We start from the raw sequence: 20,900 nt of genomic DNA on the forward strand, positions 1-20,900 counted from the left end.
GGTTCATTCGCGTCTGCTTCGACTGCATCCTCACAACCTGGAATGTTCTGTATCAGTGGAATCGTAGACTCTCTCGAATTCCAAAGATGTCCATAGTTTATTCCAAGATTTTCTTATTGCTCCAAATGTAACATTTTCCTAAGACTGAGCTGCCCGATAGAAACATCCTTAAAATTTGTTTCTTCAATCTTTTGGATCTTCATTTAAAGATTTCAAGTACAGTCTCGGTTAGAAGTGCGTACAGTCCGCGCCCAGAGTTGTCATCGTATTCATCAAGCGTAGTCTGGCCGCCGACTCACGTCCCAAAACTATAAATAGTTACGCAGTGAGCATTTCATTACTAGTAAATAGACTAGTTGAAACTGGTTTTTGTGTATTAGTTCATATTTTAACACTACGGACACGTTAAAAAGCATTCTATTTGATTATTTTAGTTATTTCGGCTAAACAGAACAATCAGCTGATACGAACAGTATTTGGTCCACAATTAGTTCGGATTAGTCGGACTCAACTGTATTTGATTCCAACAAGATAGTGCACCTCCACATTATGGTGTTAATTTCGAAAGTTTCTGTATAACCAGTTTGAAGAAATATGGATTGAAAGACGTGTATCGATGAACTATCCACCTAGGTCACCTCATCTTGCCCTCTTTGATGTTTTTCTGTAGGGATATTCAAAAAATCACTTTATGAACCCTTAAAACTACAAATAGTTAGGTGAACTAATATTCTCTAGTTTAACTTTTTCCAAATAAGGAAAAAAATTAATGATGATAAACTTTGCGCCCAGATGTCAATTTTGAGCACCATAATTTGGTGTGTAACCCACGGTTTTTAAGCTTGTGATCACTGCAAAAATGATAAGAACGTAGTTGTTATCATTACAAGAATTGCTAATTTACGACAAGCCCTCCGACAGCATTTTTTTGAACTTTTTTGAACGGTGTCCAACCAATTAGAAGGCTATGTAATCAATATTAACTGAAAAGTGTTTCTTTTGGCATCGGTTATAATTAGGCTGCGTTGACGCAATTTTTTTTTTGATTTGACGTTTTTTGCAGTGTATTTAATCAATTGCGACGTAGTCCCTACCAAAAGTATGATTCTTTTTTCAAAATCGTAGTTTTTGTAAATATTTTTCTGTTTCCAAATGATTTTTGTATCTATTTAAGACATTAGGCCGCCCTAGGATGTTCAAAATCGAATTTTATTTTAAATAGTTCCTTAATATATCAAAAAATATGTCCCAAAAAATTATGGCTGAGAAAAACCTTGAAAAACTTGATTTTTAGGATGGCAATTTAAGGATATTGCCAATTGTCTCAATACTGCATTTTTTAGAATTGACTAGACTCATGCTCAGACAATTTCCAACCTATTGACTTGAAATTTTGAATACATCTTGAAAAATACATTATCTTTGAAAGTACAGGGGATTTTCTATTCTTATTGCATAATTTATTTGTTATTAAAAATTATTTGACGATTTTCTAGACAAATTTTTTACTTTTCGCTCTAAGAATGCGCCATTTGGTTGCAAATCAATATATAACATAAAACCTACGTACTTTCAGTCAAGCCGTAGACGTAACAGCGGATTTGGTTTAAATAGGCCAAAATAAATCGAAAATGAAGAATGAATAATATCTCGCTTCGTTTTCGAGATATCGATACTTAAAGTTATAATCAAACGTTAACTCAAAATTAGCTTTATTGAACAGATGGCGTTCAATACTTCGTTTCAAATGAATATTTTATCACTTCAAATTCAATATGAATCTTGTAATTCACTAAAAAAAAAGATTTTTTATTTAGTTTTTATATTATTTACCCTAATACTCCAAAATTATATTGAAAAAAACAGATTTTTATAATAAAATTAGCCTTTTTTGATAACTTTAATCACTCTGTGATGAATATAATTTAACATACGATAAATACATGAATAATTTGATGTTTTTCATAAAGAATTGTCGGCGAAGCTCCCCATAAGAAAAAAATAAAACTAAAATAATCCTTATGCGAAGAAAATTTTTTTTAGACAATATTGGCTCTAAAAAATTCACGATTTTTGAACTTTTTGCACTTAAAGTGCACCACGAGAAGGTTAGGTTAGGTTAAGTTGAATTAGGTTAGGTTGATATATGCAAACATTGAATAAAAATAAATTTTTATAACTTCAAGTATCGATATCTCGAAAACGAAGCGAGATTTACAAAATGGCATAGTCAAAAACAGGCGCCACAGAAATCGTACTCGTGCCGAAATAATTGATACCCCTTGATTTTTTACAATTATATTTATATTTTTCAGGAACCAAGTTTCACAATTTCGTATTATTTTCAATATTTTATTCTCATTGATATGTCTGGGATTTAGTATATAATTTTGGGAAAGTAGTTCTAATACATCTGAAAGTTATACAAAGTTTTGCGAATTTAAAAACACTTTCACATCCAACTATTATCATAAAATTTATTTTATTCTTTCATAATCTACTTTTACGTCTGAATATATCACAATCACTACGAATCTAAATCGAGTCGAGACCGTTCACTCTCTTTTTATGTGATCTTGATCTTACTTTCATATCAATACATTTTTTTAGTTTATATCCATCCACGATAATAACATTTGTGAATTGCATTGACCCTCTAGCGATTACATTTATTTTTTTATTAAATTTTTTGTATTCTCGATTAAAATATTCCTCATCAAAATATACTACAAGGTATTATTGCAAAGTAAATAATCAAAAACGAAACTTCATATTTCATTAGTTATTTGCACACAGTTTAGCGAATTGAATTCCAGGGAATTTGCAGAAACTATATTTTCACTACGACCACCTTAATCAGGGTGGTGACATCACAACTATGAAAAGATTAGGGCGGTGAACATGCTCTAGCTGAGCGAACGTGTCAAAAGTGGTTTGCACGATTTTGACTTGGAAGACGATGAACGTCCTGGGCAGCTAAAGAAGTTTGAAGATGAACAACTGAAGGCATCACTCGATGAAGATTGTTACCAAACACATGAAGAGCTCGCAGAATCTTTGGGTTTCACTCAAGCAGCCTTTTCAACACGTTTAAAACCAGCTGGATATATTCAAAAGCAAGGGAATTGCTTGCAAACGTGGTTTGGCATGTCAAAAATGCTGCTGGAACGTCATTTTTGCATCGGATTGTTACTGGTGATAAAAAATGGATCCATTACGACAACCCCAAGCGCAAAAAATCATATGTGAAATCCGCCAAAGCCGAATATCCACGGCGCGAAGGTAATGCTCTCTATTTGATAGGATCAGAAGGGCGTGCTGTATTATGAGCTGCTAAATCCGGATGAAACTATCAATGGAGAATGATACCGAACACAATTAATCCGTTTGAAGAGAGCAACAGCCGAAAAACGCCCGAAATATGCGACCAGCCACGAGGCAATAATTTTCCTCGGCCTCACGTTGCTATTCCGGTTAAGAACTATTTGGAAAACAGTGGATGGGAAGCTTTACCTCACCCGCCTCATACCCCAGACCTTGCACCTTATGACTACCATTTGTTCCGGTCGATGCAGAGCGGCTTCACTGGAATACGGTTCACATCAGAGCAAGATATCAAAAATTGGATTGATTCATTCTTGGCTGGCAAGCCGGCGCAGTTCTTTTGGGATGGGATCCACAAATTGACAAAAAGATGGAAAAATGTCATAACTTTAGATGGGCAATAGTTTGAATAATACTATTGTACATGTTTTTCTTAAATAAACGTTCTAATTTTGAAAAAAAAACCGCGCTAATTAAGTTATAGACCACGATATATAATGTCAAAAATTAGTATTAATTATTAAATTTTGTAGGGATATTTTCGATAGTTATGATATATTTCTTGAAAAGACACGACTTCTACAAGGTATGTTTTTTTTTGTGGTAACCACAAACCGTCACTACTATTAATTATTTTATAAATCCAACCTAACCTAACTTATAACGTGTTATGTTAGCTGCATTCTTTTGGGTAATTACAATAATTTAGATCCATTTTTCATAGTCTATAAATGTATTAAATCACTTTTACATGTAAACAGAAACTATAAAACTTAAAATTTTTTAATATCAAAAATAATACCCCCTTCTGAAAATATCGAAGTTATTGTTATATCTTGGAACGAACTATATTTTTGAGATGCCTTGTAAATATCAGTTTGACCATCATTTATTTACGTATAATATAATTTTTATTTTTCTATATTTTTCTTAATTTTCTATAACTAATAGTGATATTTATAACCAAAACATTTCTTAAAAACTTATTCAGACAGGTAAAAAAATTTGAACTTTTGATGTTACGTTGAAATTTATTTAAAAAAGAAATTCTCGTATTAATTTATTTAACCTCTGGTATATCTCACAGATAAGTATTTTATTTATTTATTTTTTTGTAACTAAGAGATTTTAGAACATGTATTATTACAAAAATAAATTTAATTACAGATTGAACATGGACTAAATAGATTAAATTAAAATCAAAAATTATTTACCGCATTTTTTTTAAATTGAAATTAATATATATTAGATAATTTTCGAAAAATTACGCACCTTTTCCGATAAAAAAATTTAAATTTAAAAGCGTTATAATAATACGTAATCCTTTAAGGTAAATATCCACACAACACTTTCTCACTCACTATCACGTGTCATTATTTATCCATTAGGATCCGTTTTCGGTACGAAGACTCGTGCTGTACATAAAGTGACGAAATTAGTCCTTTTAGCGAGCAATGTACGTCGGCGTCGATACACAATTTCTACCGCTCTACACACTTTCATCCGAAGTCTTCCACACACTAAATGAAGTATCCGAAGTAGAAAGTGGGCTCTGCATTTGCAAGGATTATGATGAGTGCGCAAGCGTAAACAATTAACTTTTTTGGTAAATTCACAATATATATAAATATATAACAATAGTGGCGTGGTGGTTTTAAATATTGTAACTTTGAGGGTTGATTGGGATTCCGAAATAAGTAAAAATCAAATATTAAAAAAGGAAAATTTCATTATTTTCTAAAATTTTTTTTAATTTTAAAATAAACTTTTCGTTTCTTGAAATACTGAGAAGTAGAAATTATATTTTTAGAAAACTAAGGGGGACAAACAAATTTCAATTTAGGAATAATAATTTCAGTTTTTTAACTGGGGGGGCAAGGTTTGCCAGAGGTGTATGGAATTTATTTTTAAACCTATCGTTAAAATAATAAATTTCTTTCTATAATCACTTGATGAAATAGTTATTTGTATGCCAAGGACTGAAAGTGCCACTTTGTTGGACGTTTGTTGTCTGACGAGCAACAGACGAGTAGCATTTAAGCCGCGGTGTACACAACGTTTTTTAGACGACGCATAAGATGGAATTAGATGTTGATGGAATCTCGGTAGGTATGTTTGTTTGTGTCTTCGATAGAATTTATTGATTGATTCGTATTTGTGGTGAAAGAAAAATATACAAAATCATCGAAGTGAAACTGTCAATTGTCAACATTAAAGTGGCTAGAGTGACTCCAGAGCGTCCCGAAAGTGTTTTGCAGTAGTCACTTTCACTACACAGAACACTCAAAACGCAACTTTCGGTATGTAAATGAATACAGAACGAACGAAAAACTTTTATATGGCGTCGTCTAAAAATGTTTTTTCATTAATATTGACAATTAGATGAATAGTCACGTCAAAATTGAATCATAATGCAGTTTTGTCATAAGTAGGTTTTTACAATTATTAATGGTGCCATTTTATGAATTTTCATCTAAAATCCTGTTTTTTTCGCGCACAAAAAAATAATTACCTCGATTAGAACCACTTTTTCGACTAAGAACATTCGTGAGCAAAAAAATATACGTAGGCAACACCCTTGCAATTCAAGTCACTGCCAAAAAAACTGAGTCCGAAATAAATCTTGCTCAAAAACATCTTAAAGTGATATAAAATATGTTTCTTGCTCTAACAAACCAACCATATGATAATGATATACACTTGGTTTATTTTATGTTGTTAAAACGCTTATTCTGGTAAAAATTAGAGAAAGGGCTGCAATAAAAAAATGAAAGTGCTTTTTCACTAGGATAATTCACAAATTACACTACGAACTTATTAACCACCCACCGTATCCACAAGATCTGTCCCCACAGCGACATTTTTCTGTTACCTAACCTTAAAATTCATTTGCTTGAGAGATATTTCCATCAGACGAGGACCTTAGTACCTGACCCAACGAAGAAAACACAAAAAATTTCGAAAAAAATGTCCGAGGGAGCTAAATCTAGCGAATATTGTGTATAAGTAATAATTCTAACTATGATTCATTCAAATAACGAATGTTTGAGTTGGTGCATTGTCTTGATGAAATAACATTTTCTTCTTAGCCAAATGCGGTTGTTTTTGTTTGATTTTTTCGCTTAAACGTTGCAATAAGTTGGTATAATACTCGCAGTTTTTCCTTTTTCAAGATAATCAATCAAAATTATCCCAAAACACAAACGCAATTATCTTGTCTGTAGATGGAACGGTCTTTACCTTCTTTGGAGCCTGTTCTCTCTTCTCAGTTCATTGTTTTAATTTTTATTTTATTTTGGTGATGAAACGGCCCAAAAATTCTGTGGAACATCACTAAACATTCGATGGAAACCTCTTTTTGTTCCATTTTGAGCGAACGTTGAACAACCCATCTGGCGCACAGGTTCCTCATGTCCAAATTTTCAGTTGTACCGCACTTTTTTAAATGTCTACTATGTCTGTTATCTCGCGCACTTTCAGTTGGCGATCATCAACTACCGTTTTGTAGATTTTCTTCAACATTTCTGGAGTCGTCACCTCATTTGGTCGACCTCTGCGATGCAGATCGTGCGACCCCTTCTACCCAATATTTTACTGTTGATAAAGTAGAAGCAGCCTCACCCAGAGTAGAATCTAGTTTAACTTTTATATTGGTCAAGTTAATGTACTTATGGAACTACCCTCGTAGAATTTAAAAGAAAATAAGGAAGATTGTGGAAAAGAAATATTTTGTTCTTTGTCAGGTCAGAAACTTTTTAAAAACAATATTTAATTCGGCATATTCTGTTATTTACATAAAATACTTCTACTTTAATAAGTTAATTATAATGGAAAATAATCACAATTCGAGTTGATTTAATGAAATTAAAATGTTCATTCTGTATTGGTTTTTTAAGGATCAAGAAGATTTATTACTTCAATACATTTAGGAATGAATTATAGTTGGGACTCTCAAAAATGAACGTAATTTTGGAAAAAATCATAACCGTGTAGCATTAACACAAACTTGATAAATTTGTTGTTCGATTTGAAATGAAAGAACACCTTTTATAGCAAAAATTAAAATACTGGCAACATCGTATTATACACGTACAAAACCGATTAAATAATTTGAAGAAACTTGAAATTAGGGCGCACTTTAATCAAATAAATTAATAGTATTAAATTAATTCCATAAACGTTATATGTACATATCGGTTACATAACAGTACAACCAGTTGATGGCCGCTACCAAGTATGTATAAACTACTAGATCAACTAACATTTCATTTGTGAGTAGTATGGGGATTTCAATGGAAATACACCGTTTTCTAATTTTTTTTTCACAGTTCTCCGTGAATAAAGTGACATGAAACCTTTTAATTGACACAAATATTATAAATAAAGTTTCCAAGTTTGATACAATAAATTTAGCTCACAAAAAACTATTCGTAATATTTAAATTCGTAGTTTTTCTGCTAAATACTAAAAAAAAATACCAAATTTACTTTCGTACAATCAGAAGCTACTGGTTTTATTTTATAACGGTTTGTTTGACAAGTTTCCATCTTCAAATCGGTTCGTCGTTAACTCCATTCCTGAACCAAACAACTCAGTGTTTGCTTCCATTGAAATGCCCACTTAAATCATACAGGAACCTTCTCCAAAAAAAAATCCGAGCCCCACCTCTTTAAAACCATCCTCAATCATATCATGCTGCACGTATCTACATTGTGAATATATACTATTGAGGAAAGCTTAAGAAATCTTGAGCCTAGCAAGATAACACCCTAAGGCATGCTTCCATATTAACAGCTGAGGACCTATCTCAATATCCAGATGAACTACAATAGGAAAGTGGAAGACGATCTGTGGAAATAAAAAGAAAGGAAGACCAAAAAAGAATAAGGATTACCACTTAAAGGATCCTCCAGCTGGTAAGATCAAGTAGCGGAAACTTTAGCGAATGGATACAATCTTTAAAATTGTTTTTCAACGTAAAAAGTTGGTTAAGAGTTTTCTCAGATGCGAAGAGAGGATCAAAACAGAAGAAGAATAGAAAATAAAAAGCACGACAGTACCTTGAATAAATAAGAAGAGGGAATACCAAAGAAGATCGGATGAAAGGGAGTTGGTAGGAAGCTCTTCTAGAATTAAACCATACTTTGAAGGGTATCTACTGGAAGAGGTGTGTATATAAACATAATATTTCAATATTTCTTGCATTATTATACGACGATTGCAAAGATTTATTAACCCTAAATAAATTATATTGAAGTGAGTTTGTGTTTGCTCTTTTAAATAGCTTCAGCAATTGATTGGGAAACTACTATAATATATTGCTCTTTAAGAAAACAACACCCTGTATATAGATATTTTTTTTTATTTCAGGTAAGTTGTTTATATCACCCCCTATTCAATATTTACAGTTAGGGTACCATCGAAGTGTTTTCTTTTCTTCGGTGCCATCTGTTCAGTATCAAATTTTTATATCGAAACTTCCTTATAGCCACCGATTATATAATTATGTACAATGATTCGTGGGAATCTCCCTCTCAAAATGGATTTCACCGTAATAAAAAAGGCGAACCGGTTTAAACATAAGTTCGAAAGTGTAGGTGCCTTCTGCATGGGATGCTTTTCAAGTTTTTCGGTACCTGCGAATGTATTCAAAGTACACCTTCTCAAATTACATACCCGACGATCTTAATATTTGGTTTGATGTTAAAAAAGTATACCTGTAAGATATATAACTGTAAAAATAATATTCATAATACAGGGTAGATATATATTGCAAAATAGTTTATATGTATCGAATTTTCTTTAGTTTTAATATGGTTTACTTTATCTGTGGGTTATGATGTCTATGATAGATCTGTCATGGATGTCAAAAATGTCACTGTCACAAGTGTCAATGTAAATGACAGTGCCTGTCATGGTCAATTTTGATTGAATAGAATAAAATAATGGAGGTTAATTAATGTAGGTCAAGAAAGAGTTGAAGAAATAAACATTAAATGTCGTTTCTTTATTTTTTAGGTGAGATTTAGTTATGTGATATAAAACAGTTTATTAATATCACTTATGTAGTGCATTTGTCATAAAAACAAAATCTGTTTTTTTTTTAGAAGGACACATGTGTTTATTTCAATTAATTTGAAAATCATCTTATAAATATTTATTTATTTATAAAAAACATTGGCGTTTATTAATAAATTTCCGCAAAATGTATTTTATGCAAAAGAAGTTTTCAAATTGGTTGTTCAATAGCACAAAGGGCATGTTGTAAACTGGCACAGAATTGAATGGAACCCTTCAACGGCACACTTGGCGCCAGTACGTTTCTATGACGACGCCATGTTTTGACTCGTGGTGACGTCACGGCGTCGATAGTTGACGCTTTACTTCCTACATCGGAATTTATCAAGCAATGCGAGAAATGCGCTATGGGACGTGTTCTGCTTTACAATGATGATTTATTAATTCATACGCTTCCTTTAATCATTTTTAAAATATGTATAAAGAAGGGTGTGTTTTTAATTTTGTTCGTGAAAGAAATTTATGCAAATTATAGTTAATTTGATATTTTATTTGTCTTCGGGTTATATTTTACTTAGTTTTCACTCAATGAAAGGGAGCAGTACAGTCAGTAGAGTACAATCTGTACACAACGCAAATTGTTTATAATTATTTAGTGTACGAGCAAGGCTAGGAAATATAAAGATATCTTGGTCCCCCCCAGATATAGTAACAAATTTTTTTTATATAAATTCCAAATGAACCAGTGATTTTGTACAAGGTTTACCTAGAAAATAAGATTTCCTAGTTGAAGTCGCATATTTATTAACACTTCAGGTCTCTGTCTTTCACGCTTCCATAAATGGAAAAGACAGAAATTTTTTGAAGTGACAAGAAACGTGGAAATCACTAAGACTGTATGTCCCAATCAAAATGTATAATAACTACGTCATGTGCTATCGCAATTAATACATACATACCCCAATCAGCTTCCACGAACAACATCCTCATTAAAACTATAATTCTTCAACTCCTGACCGATAAATGCCTGACCCAAGTCACCTTTTGTTTCTAATCTTCTTGCTGTCATAATATCTTGCGAATAACTCAATCTTCTGGTAGCACGTTTTAGGAAAAACCAACATTCCTACATTCCTCCACCTTCCACACTGTTTAATGAGATCCCTTTCTTACTAACACGAGCCTAGGCGAGATGTTTTTGATCAATCTAAGGATAGATTTTCTCGGGTCAGCGTCTAATCGCATCTATCGGAACTAGGCTGCAGGTGGAGATTAGAAAATTCTACGTTTTGTTGGTATATGTATATATAGTCAGTGTTAAGTAGTTATTGAACCTTGAATATTGTCCTTTGTCATCCTGGATTGAAAAAATGGCCGGTGGTCAAATATTTTCCAACAGTGATGTCGGCAGTTAATGGTTATTTTTAGGAGCTTGACGATTCTTATTATAAAAAGAGTTACAAACTTGTTTATAGGAAAATACGTAGAAAAATAAATTATTTTATGTTTTCTTTGTTGGCCCAAGTACTTCTGGTACCATTATCGTATAATACAAAATTTTAGCATTTGATTTTATTACTTTAATTTGTTAATACTCAGCGGCAGTGTATAAAACCACGTATATTACTTTCCCTATATGTGTTGTTAGCTTCCTTATCACCAATAACTTTCTCAATTATGTAATAAGAAAGCCGCCGCTGCCGTTTACTCCACTAATTCCAAGGTTTTTATTTTCATTCGTACTCTCCAACCAACGAAATTAATTCTTATAGATCGAGTACATAATTTCCTCTCAAAAAAAAATCGTATTCCATCAGTATTAAATGCTGTATGAGAATTAAATATGAACACCTTCTAAAAATTTCTGATAATTATTGTTTTCGTAAAGGAAAACAAATAATCGAAACCGAAAAAAATAATAAAATCAATTTTCTTGATGTCACATTATATAAAATTAACAATAACGTAAAAACAGTTAATAATTTTGGTTGATAGATGAATCCAACTATCAGATCCTGAATTTAGATGCTTAGAGCTATTCAAAAAGTAAAAACTGCATTGGAAGAAAATAATTATCCGGAAAAAATGATTCAAGAAAAGGATAAACAGACAATCAATTAAAAAACAGAACAGAAACATCAAAACATAAAATATTCTTCTCTACCATATGTACAAGGACTTTATCAACGATTATCCAAATATTTTACTAAATTAAAATCTAAAACAAAAAACAAAAGAAGAAATATTATATATCAAGTGCCTTGTACTAATTGGGACGCTGCTACATAGGGCAGACATCTCAGTATTTAGTAAATAGACTAATAGATCATCAATACGTTAAAAAATATATAAATTCAATTATAAAGGATCAAAAATTCTTGGAACGGAATCTAATACACGAAAAAGAGAATTTCTAGAAATGATTCACATTAATAAGAAAGAAAAAGCTATAAATGATGAAAAGTTCTAAATGATTAAAGTAAAATTTATAAAACTACAAATAATTTGATTTATTAAGTACTGCTACATATTCAAGGTGTAAAGACTAAGGAAAAATTAATTTTTCTTATTAGAACATTATCTATTCTGTTTTGATTTTGATGTTCTTGATGTATGTGATCTATTGATTAATATAAATACGTAAATTGTCAGTGTCAATATCATATTTTGATAAAGACTTATCAATCAAGAAAATATGAATTTTATCTTCCGAAAATTATTAAAAAAAACTGTCTCTCAATTCTTTAGGTGAATTTACCTCTGTAGCATAAACTTTTTTCTTAAAACACGACCAAACTGTGTAAACCAAGGGATTAAAATCGCATAACCGAGAAGGCCAATGAATCGGAGCTTCTGCACCTCTACCAATCCATTGATTCGGAAATTGGTTCTATCTAAGAGCGGTGGAACTCTATCGTGCACAAAAAATAGAGATCTTAAATTTTCTAATATCCCCGGTAGAATGTGGCATCTTCTCACACCAGTAGTGAGGAAATTAATTATACAAATCTTTAATAATAAATTGTTGAATGTTCGTTATGTATTTATTTCTGCTATTTCCAGACGTTTTATCTCATATATAGGTCAACAAACTAAATTTAAAACACTTTTACCTGGGTTAACTACCTCTTTCTAATTATATCTAAATAGAAATAATGACATAGCTGTTCATAAGTTGGTAGTTAACGTCAGCGGGGGGCTTAATACTCATCATTCACTTACAATAGAAGAGTAAATTGTATGTTCAATGGATTTTATTGATAACAAAAAAAAATTAAATTAATTGAGGAATTTGAAAATTGTGAAAGACCTCATCAAAATTAATTTTAGACATTCAGATGCGGATAATTTTAAGACAATCAGGGTAATTTGCATGCATCAGTGTTTTGGTCAGTCGTAGGCAATATGTCTTGTGCTAAATGGAAGTGGTTAATATTAACATTTTTGGTCGCTTTAAGTTCGAGTTGAACTGGTAAATTGCCTGAACGAAATTCATGAATAAAGTTAAACTATACGACTCAAACACTTTGGTTTAAGTACCTTTGAGGATAATGGTAAAAGTACCATGTCGATGATCGTCGTTGTGTTCGAATCCCAAATCGTAACTAACGTCTACAAACATGGAAGATGGTATTTCTAAACTCGATTTTCAGGATGGTGATGTTCAAAATGATATGGGTGACTACAAAAAAACAATGCTATTAATTTTGTTTTAGTGAAAAAAATTGAAATGTTTCTATGTTTAGGAATTATTACTATTTGGTGCGAAGCGTGTAACTAGCACCCTCTATGAGAAACATAAACAAATCTATTGGATATATCTCTCTTCAAACGTAATAACCGATATTAAATCCAAGAATTTATAAGATGATGAATTATTTATAAATCGCTTCGGTACAAAATAATGTTTCAAGTTTCCAAAGTTTGCAATATCAAGTTTCAACAGTTCTCAAAAGAAAATTATTGATTTTTCTTTATCAATTAAATATAAAAATATATAAAAATGAAGGTGTGATAAGTCAAGTTATATACTTTACAAATGAGTGCGACTTGTACGACTTCATACATAAATTTTTAATTTTAGCTTGAACAAAAAGAGAAGCAACACCAGTTTAAAAAAAATGCGAATGTTTAATTTATTCAGATGACTAACGAGTCGTAAAAAGAAAGCGAGCATGTGTTAGGGATAAAAAATATTTACACATAATTCAGACATCATTTGCCAGATTTAATGCAAATGGTGCCCCATGAAATCTGAGTCAAGTTTGAAATTTTCAGAAGACAAATTGAGTGTTTTTTTATAACATCCGTAGTTTGAATATAAGAAAAAAAAACAAGGTAAGTATAAAACGGACTAAAGTATAAACATCGATCATACTTGGCACTTTAAAAGTGAATGAACCAAAAATATATATGTGAATAGAGAGAAAAAACTATTTTATGATAATACTTCTACTTAATATGATGTTTAATCAGAAAGAATTGAATTGTTTATAATATTAGTTGTTAATTTTAATATCCAGTCGCGTCCACCAAAATTTAAACTATATACTCAAATACTAACAACAAATCAGTTGTACGAAGCTTTCAAATTTATCTCTACTCCCCATAAATATATATACTGACTCAATTTTATACATACAGTCAATTGAAACCATAATAACCGATCACCCAATAGCCCAAACCATTCCCGACATATACCAAAAACTTATCGCTCTTGATATAACACTCTTTCATTTGGCTTCCATTCCACACGAATCTACAGATCGCAATGCCAAAGAAAATGCGAAAAATCCTCCTGAAATCCTAGTTCAGCTTGCCAATGATCTGAAGGTTAACTTCCACCCATCTACTTCCCACCTGCTCCTAAACTTTTTGAGTTGGAGAGAAGCTGCGACAATGTGAAGACTCCGCATCAATCACACAAAATCATTCACGACCTCTACCAAAATCTCATCGCTCTTGATGTAACAGTCTCTTTCATTTGGCTCCCATTCCACACGAATCTACAGATCCCCATGCCAAAGAAAATGCGAAGAATCCTCCTGAAATCCTAGTTCAGCTTGCCAATGATATGAAGGTCAACTTCCACCCATCTACTTCCCACCTGCTCCTAAACTTTTTGAGTTGGAGAGAAGCTGTGACAATGTGAAGACTCCGCTTCAATCACACAAAACCATTCACGACATCTACCAAAATCTCATCGCTCTTGATGTAACAATCTCTTTCATCTGGCTCCCATTCCACACGAATCTACAGATCCCCATGCCAAAGAAAATGCGAAGAATCCTCCTGAAATCCTAGTTCAGCTTGCCAATGATCTGAAGGTTAACTTCCCCCCATCCATTTCTCATCAGCCCCTAAACTTTTTGAGTCCTGTATGCGAAAATTGTCACGTTGCAGTTTCTGTTAAGCACATCCTCACTGACTGCACATCAGCAGTTTGATATGAAAACCAACCTCAAGGAGACACTTAACTGCCCGACAAAAATGAAGACAATCCACCAAGATGTATGTACTTATGTATCATATGATTGTTTTTGAGTACCAATAACCAGCGCTGTCGAAGCACGTTAAAAAAAATAAAAATCCGGTCGCCTCCACCCAAAATTTAAACTATATTGTCAAATTCTGAAAATAAATCTGTTGTGGAAATTTAAAATTTTATTGAGACTTCCAAGTACTTACTTCAAGTCTTGTCCAAAAAATACTAGATTGCTATGCAAAGATATGGGGACTGTAATTTACGATTGCTTTCGAAAGGAAACGTCTGTTTCAGCCAAGGTAGGAGGCTTTGATGTTTCATTCACGTTTAAGAAAAAATGTTTTCGTTTAAGGACAAATTCCACAATTTCTAGCGGTTAATAGGAGATAAATGAAAAAAATAATCTTCCTAATAGAAATTTTAAATGTTTTGAAACTCATTTGAGCTACGATGGAGAAGATACAGATCTTGAAACACTATCAGTTTCAATTCAAGAACATCTTCAATATTTTCAAATAATTTGTGGTGAAGAAGATAATTCGATTGGAATATTATGCGACACGCACCTTAATATAGTATTTACGGATTGTCTTGTCGGATTGTTGTGTATATATAAGCAAAGTATAATAAGCAAACAAATAGTTTAAACTTTGATTTTTATTGTGAAATCAAATTTGTTTTATTGCTAAAAAGTTTGGGCAGCGCTGTTATAAACGTTACTGTCTGCATGAATTGCTTAGCTAAACTATTATTGAAACTATTGCATGATTCAGTTGAAACCAATTCAAGAAAATAGACGAATACGGTAAAATTGATAACGTAATAATCAATTAAAGAAATTCAAATATGCACTTATTTTATTATAATTGAAACCGTTTCAATTCAATTAAAAATATATAAATAATAAGTGACTTTGACATATATTGATATATGATATTATAATTAAGTTATTATGCATTAATGTACAAATTCATCCAACGTACTCCATTTTTTAAGACAAAAAAGTTCGTGAAATGGGTCCTTATGCCGACCCTGTCCAGCAACAATTGACTTTTAAAATTCGGCGATTTCGCGTGGCACCTTTAATCTGTTTTTATAAATGGCAGAGGCGCCTTTCATAAACTTTTTATTATAGAAGGCGATTTATTACAGTGTTTTTTTTTAAATACTTTATAGAAAAGTCTATTTCTTTTGGTTTTTTTGTTCTAGAACTTTGTAGATTTCCATTTGTGGTATATAAATAGGTTATATTAATGCATCTAAATGATAAAAAATTAAAGAAAAGTCGAAACGTCAGAATTTATCTTTCTTCTAAAAACTATTAAAAAAACTAATTTTAAAACAGAAGAGACCTAAAATCAAGAACATTTAGATGCATTAATAAGTTTATATAGCGTAGTTAGTTAGTTTTACATAAACAGTCGTAGTGAATGGATGAATTAGTGGAAGTAATCACAGAAATTATTTAAGTGATATTTATAAGTGAATTATTGTGAGTTAAGTGGGTAAATAAATTAAGAACGTGAGGATAGTGTTCATTAATTCACCCCACGAATTGAAAGATTGTAAACGAATACGAAATACGTTACAATACTAATAAAATTAGTTGAATTACCTACTGACATATATTTTTATCAATTTTCTCTATAATATATCCGTAGAAAACAAAGATAACTTTTCCATCACATACAACGTCCAACATCACCAAATAGAACAGTTTTTTCATCACTGGTTGTGAAAAATGATCCAAAACGTAGTAGCTCTTGCCGAATGAACCAATACATCCCAAAAAGACGCTAAAGAGCTTAAACTTTGACAAACTGTTAATTCAGATCTCTGTTTTGAACAATTTTTAATCGAAAAGTATGTAAAAATAGTTGATAGAAAGGGCGTTATTCCGCAAAATGAAGATGCAAAACGATTGAATTGGAGTGCGCGGTATTGAGATTAGAGTATAATCTTGGATCAACATATTTTAGAATGTTTCTCCGGATAGGTGAGGGTAAAATATAAAACATTCTTGATTTATGATACCAAAAACTACGTCATAAAAATCAATTTGTTTTTAAAGACAACGTTAACATCACAGGAAAAAATTTATCTGATTGAACTGGTATGCAAGTACTGCAATGGACAAAAGTACTGAATGGCGTTGGATAAAGAGATTTTTCACAACAGGAAACTTGAGTTGCTTTAAATTCAATAGATGCCAAAATGACTGAGGAATCAAAGTGTAATTACAAACATAGGAATTTATAAAACAAACAGAATTTATCAATAAAAAGTCAAAATTTTCCACACTTGGAATATAAAAACTTTTTTTATTAAATTTTAAAGTTTTTATCGTTTGTTACTAAAATGAACTAAAAATTAACTAACTCTAATAAAAAAATATTTTTAACACTAAAACTTCACGCCTTAATTATTTATTCTTCCCGTTTTTATCATAGTACATACCACTTTAATTGAAATTTAATTGAAAAAAAGTGTGTTAGCAAGAGGAGAAGAAGGTGTTGAATATTCTTAATTATACCATTAAAATGTAACACCCTTTTTTTATAAAATTCTGTGATAACAACGGAAAGAATCAATAAAATTAAGGTGTAAAGTTTAAGTATTAAAAATATATTAAATTACACATTAGAGTCAGTTAATTTATAACTTCTTAGTTCATTATATCCACAAATAATGAAAGCTTACTTCCAAAAATTCTATTTTTAACTTTTTAGTATTTTTAATTGGAAATTTACTAAATTTTATAATCGTTGCCGCTTGTGGACATCCCTTTCATTAACAATTCTCCTATCTTTTCAATTTTTTTTCTTTGTGCAGTAGTTTTTACTCATATTGTGCCCTCGGTACCTCCCCCTAGAGATCCGTCATCGACATCTAACGGCTTCAGTACAACAGGTTCGCCCTTGTACCCTGATACCCATCATCAGACCCTGGTTACCATCTAGTAACAAATTACTCGTCAAGCCGAATCAAATGAGCCTAAACTCGATGGGGTTGCGTCGTTTATTTAATTACAGAGTTCCTATGACAAAATTCCCCACAATCCAACCTTGGTTACCATCTAGTAACAAATTACTCGTCACTACGAATCAAGTGAGCCTAAACTCGATGGGGTTGCGTCGTTTATTTAATTACAGAGTTCCTATGACAAAATTCCCCACAATCTGACCTTGGTTACCATCTAGTAACAAATTACTCGTCACTACGAATCAAATGAGCCTAAACTCGATGGGGTTGCGTCGTTTATTTGATTACAGAGTTCCTATGACAAAATTCCCCACAATCCGACCTTGGTTACCATCTAGTAACAAATTACTCGTCACTACGAATCAAATGAGCCTAAACTCGATGGGGTTGCGTCGTTTATTTAATTACAGTGTTCCTATGACAAAATTCCCCACAATCCGACCTTGGTTACCATCTAGTAACAAATTACTCGTCACTACGAATCAAATGAGCCTAAACTCGATGGGGTTGCGTCGTTTATTTAATTACAGAGTTCCTATGACAAAATTCCCCACAATCTGACCTTGGTTACCATCTAGTAACAAATTACTCGTCACTACGAATCAAATGAGCCTAAACTCGATGGGGTTGCGTCGTTTATTTAATTACAGAGTTTCTATGACAAAATTCCCCACAATCTGACCTTGGTTACCATCTAGTAACAAATTACTCGTCACTACGAATCAAATGAGCCTAAACTCGATGGGGTTGCGTCGTTTATTTAATTACAGAGTTCCTATGACAAAATTCCCCACAATCTGACCTTGGTTACCATCTAGTAACAAATTACTCGTCACTACGAATCAAATGAGCCTAAACTCGATGGGGTTGCGTCGTTTATTTAATTACAGAGTTCCTATGACAAAATTCCCCACAATCTGACCTTGGTTACCATCTAGTAACAAATTACTCGTCACTACGAATCAAATGAGCCTAAACTCGATGGGGTTGCGTCGTTTATTTAATTACAGAGTTCCTATGACAAAATTCCCCACAATCCGACCTTGGTTACCATCTAGTAACAAATTACTCGTCACTACGAATCAAATGAGCCTAAACTCGATGGGGTTGCGTCGTTTATTTAATTACAGAGTTCCTATGACAAAATTCCCCACAATCTGACCTTGGTTACCATCTAGTAACAAATTACTCGTCACTACGAATCAAATGAGCCTAAACTCGATGGGGTTGCATCGTTTATTTAATTACAGAGTTCCTATGACAAAATTCCCCACAATCTGACCTTGGTTACCATCTAGTAACAAATTACTCGTCACTACGAATCAAATGAGCCTAAACTCGATGGGGTTGCGTCGTTTATTTAATTACAGTGTTCCTATGACAAAATTCCCCACAATCCGACCTTGGTTACCATCTAGTAACAAATTACTCGTCACTACGAATCAAATGAGCCTAAACTCGATGGGGTTGCGTCGTTTATTTGATTACAGAGTTCCTATGACAAAATTCCCCATAATCTGACCCTGGTTACCATCTAGTAACAAATTACTCGTCACTACGAATCAAATGAGTTTAAATTCGATGGGGTTGCGTCGTTTATTTAATTACAGAGTTCCTATGACAAAATTCCCCACAATCTGACCTTGGTTACCATCTAGTAACAAATTACTCGTCACTACGAATCAAATGAGCCTAAACTCGATGGGGTTGCGTCGTTTATTTAATTACAGAGTTCCTATGACAAAATTCCCCACAATCCGACCTTGGTTACCATCTAGTAACAAATTACTCGTCACTACGAATCAAATGAGCCTAAACTCGATGGGGTTGCGTCGTTTATTTAATTACAGAGTTCCTATGACAAAATTTCCCACAATCTGACCTTGGTTACCATCTAGTAACAAATTACTCGTCACTACGAATCAAATGAGCCTAAGCTCGATGGGGTTGCGTCGTTTATTTGATTACAGAGTTCCTATGACAAAATTCCCCATAATCTGACCCTGGTTACCATCTAGTAACAAATTACTCGTCACTACGAATCAAATGAGTTTAAATTCGATGGGGTTGCGTCGTTTATTTAATTACAGAGTTCCTATAGCAAAATCAAAGTTACTTGTTTGATTTGATTAAACACAGCAAGACAGTTGAAACTAAATGAAAGTTTGTAAAAACTGTAGTATTTATCAGAAAGAAATAAACATGTAGCAAAAATGATAATCTTAATAGAACAATTAAATATCCGCGCGATGCGCCAGCGCCTTACAGCGTCGGGTAGCAGAAGCTTGAATGCGTCCTCACGACCTTTCAAGGCAGTTTATTGACCTGAATGACGTATACGGAAATAGTGACGTCACGGGCGCAACGACTGCTAGATGCGGACGTTGCTAACGCGAATACCACGTTTGACTCACTTTTAAGGCCACGTTGCCAGATCCTTTTATATTTGGTAGAATTAGAACACAAACACATCCGTTAAGTTTATAAAATTAGTAATAGAAAAGGATGTAAGATATGAAATTATACATCTACTTATGTGTATATTTTTGTTGTTAATGGTGTAGGTGAAAATAATTTATACACATATTGTATTCAATAGAATAGGCAACAATGTACATTCAGCAATAAGATCACTCTTACGTAATCACGACTGGATCTGTATGAACATTCATAATAATATATATTATAGGGTGTGTTCGAAAAATAATGTTTTTACCTCCAAATTACTGCCATCTCGTAGTGAATAGAAGTAAGTACTTCCTTCTATTTTGAATAATTTTTTGCTTTCAAGTGATTTTTGGTGACGTAGTTTTTACTATTTTGAATCATTAAATATGTTAATGATTCAATGTGAAACAAAATGGCTGAAAGGAAATGTATCACCCAGAAAATGGTAACTAAAATGATTTTTGTCGTCTCAATAGGGTAGGGGGTAGTTTTGAAACCACGAAAAATGGATTGATGGACTAAAAAATTAGTGATTAGTAATAGCTACAATTGAATCATAATAAAATATCATTGATTTTTGACAAAGGCACACATAAAGGTAACAAAAAAAAATAAACGCCACTTATTTCTTATTTCAGCCATC

The 20,900-nt window shown here is 32.4% G+C and overlaps 1 protein-coding gene across 5 annotated transcripts in view; it reads right to left on the reverse strand.

Annotated features, from left to right (window-relative positions):
* Nucleotides 1-20,900, reverse strand: part of LOC130901159 (probable nuclear hormone receptor HR3) — a 112,618-nt gene that overhangs the window by 85,531 nt on the left and 6,187 nt on the right. The window contains exon 1 of one of the 5 annotated variants that reach the window (XM_057812290.1): nt 4,597-4,846. The exons of the other annotated variants lie outside the window; for them this stretch is intronic. The gene's annotated coding sequence lies outside the window, so the exon portion shown is untranslated. Of the gene's footprint in view, nt 1-4,596; nt 4,847-20,900 lie in introns of those variants that run through there. 5 annotated transcript variants of the gene reach the window in all.

Source organism: Diorhabda carinulata, chromosome X (genome assembly GCF_026250575.1).
Source record: "Diorhabda carinulata isolate Delta chromosome X, icDioCari1.1, whole genome shotgun sequence".
NCBI classification, from domain to species: domain Eukaryota; kingdom Metazoa; phylum Arthropoda; class Insecta; order Coleoptera; family Chrysomelidae; genus Diorhabda; species Diorhabda carinulata.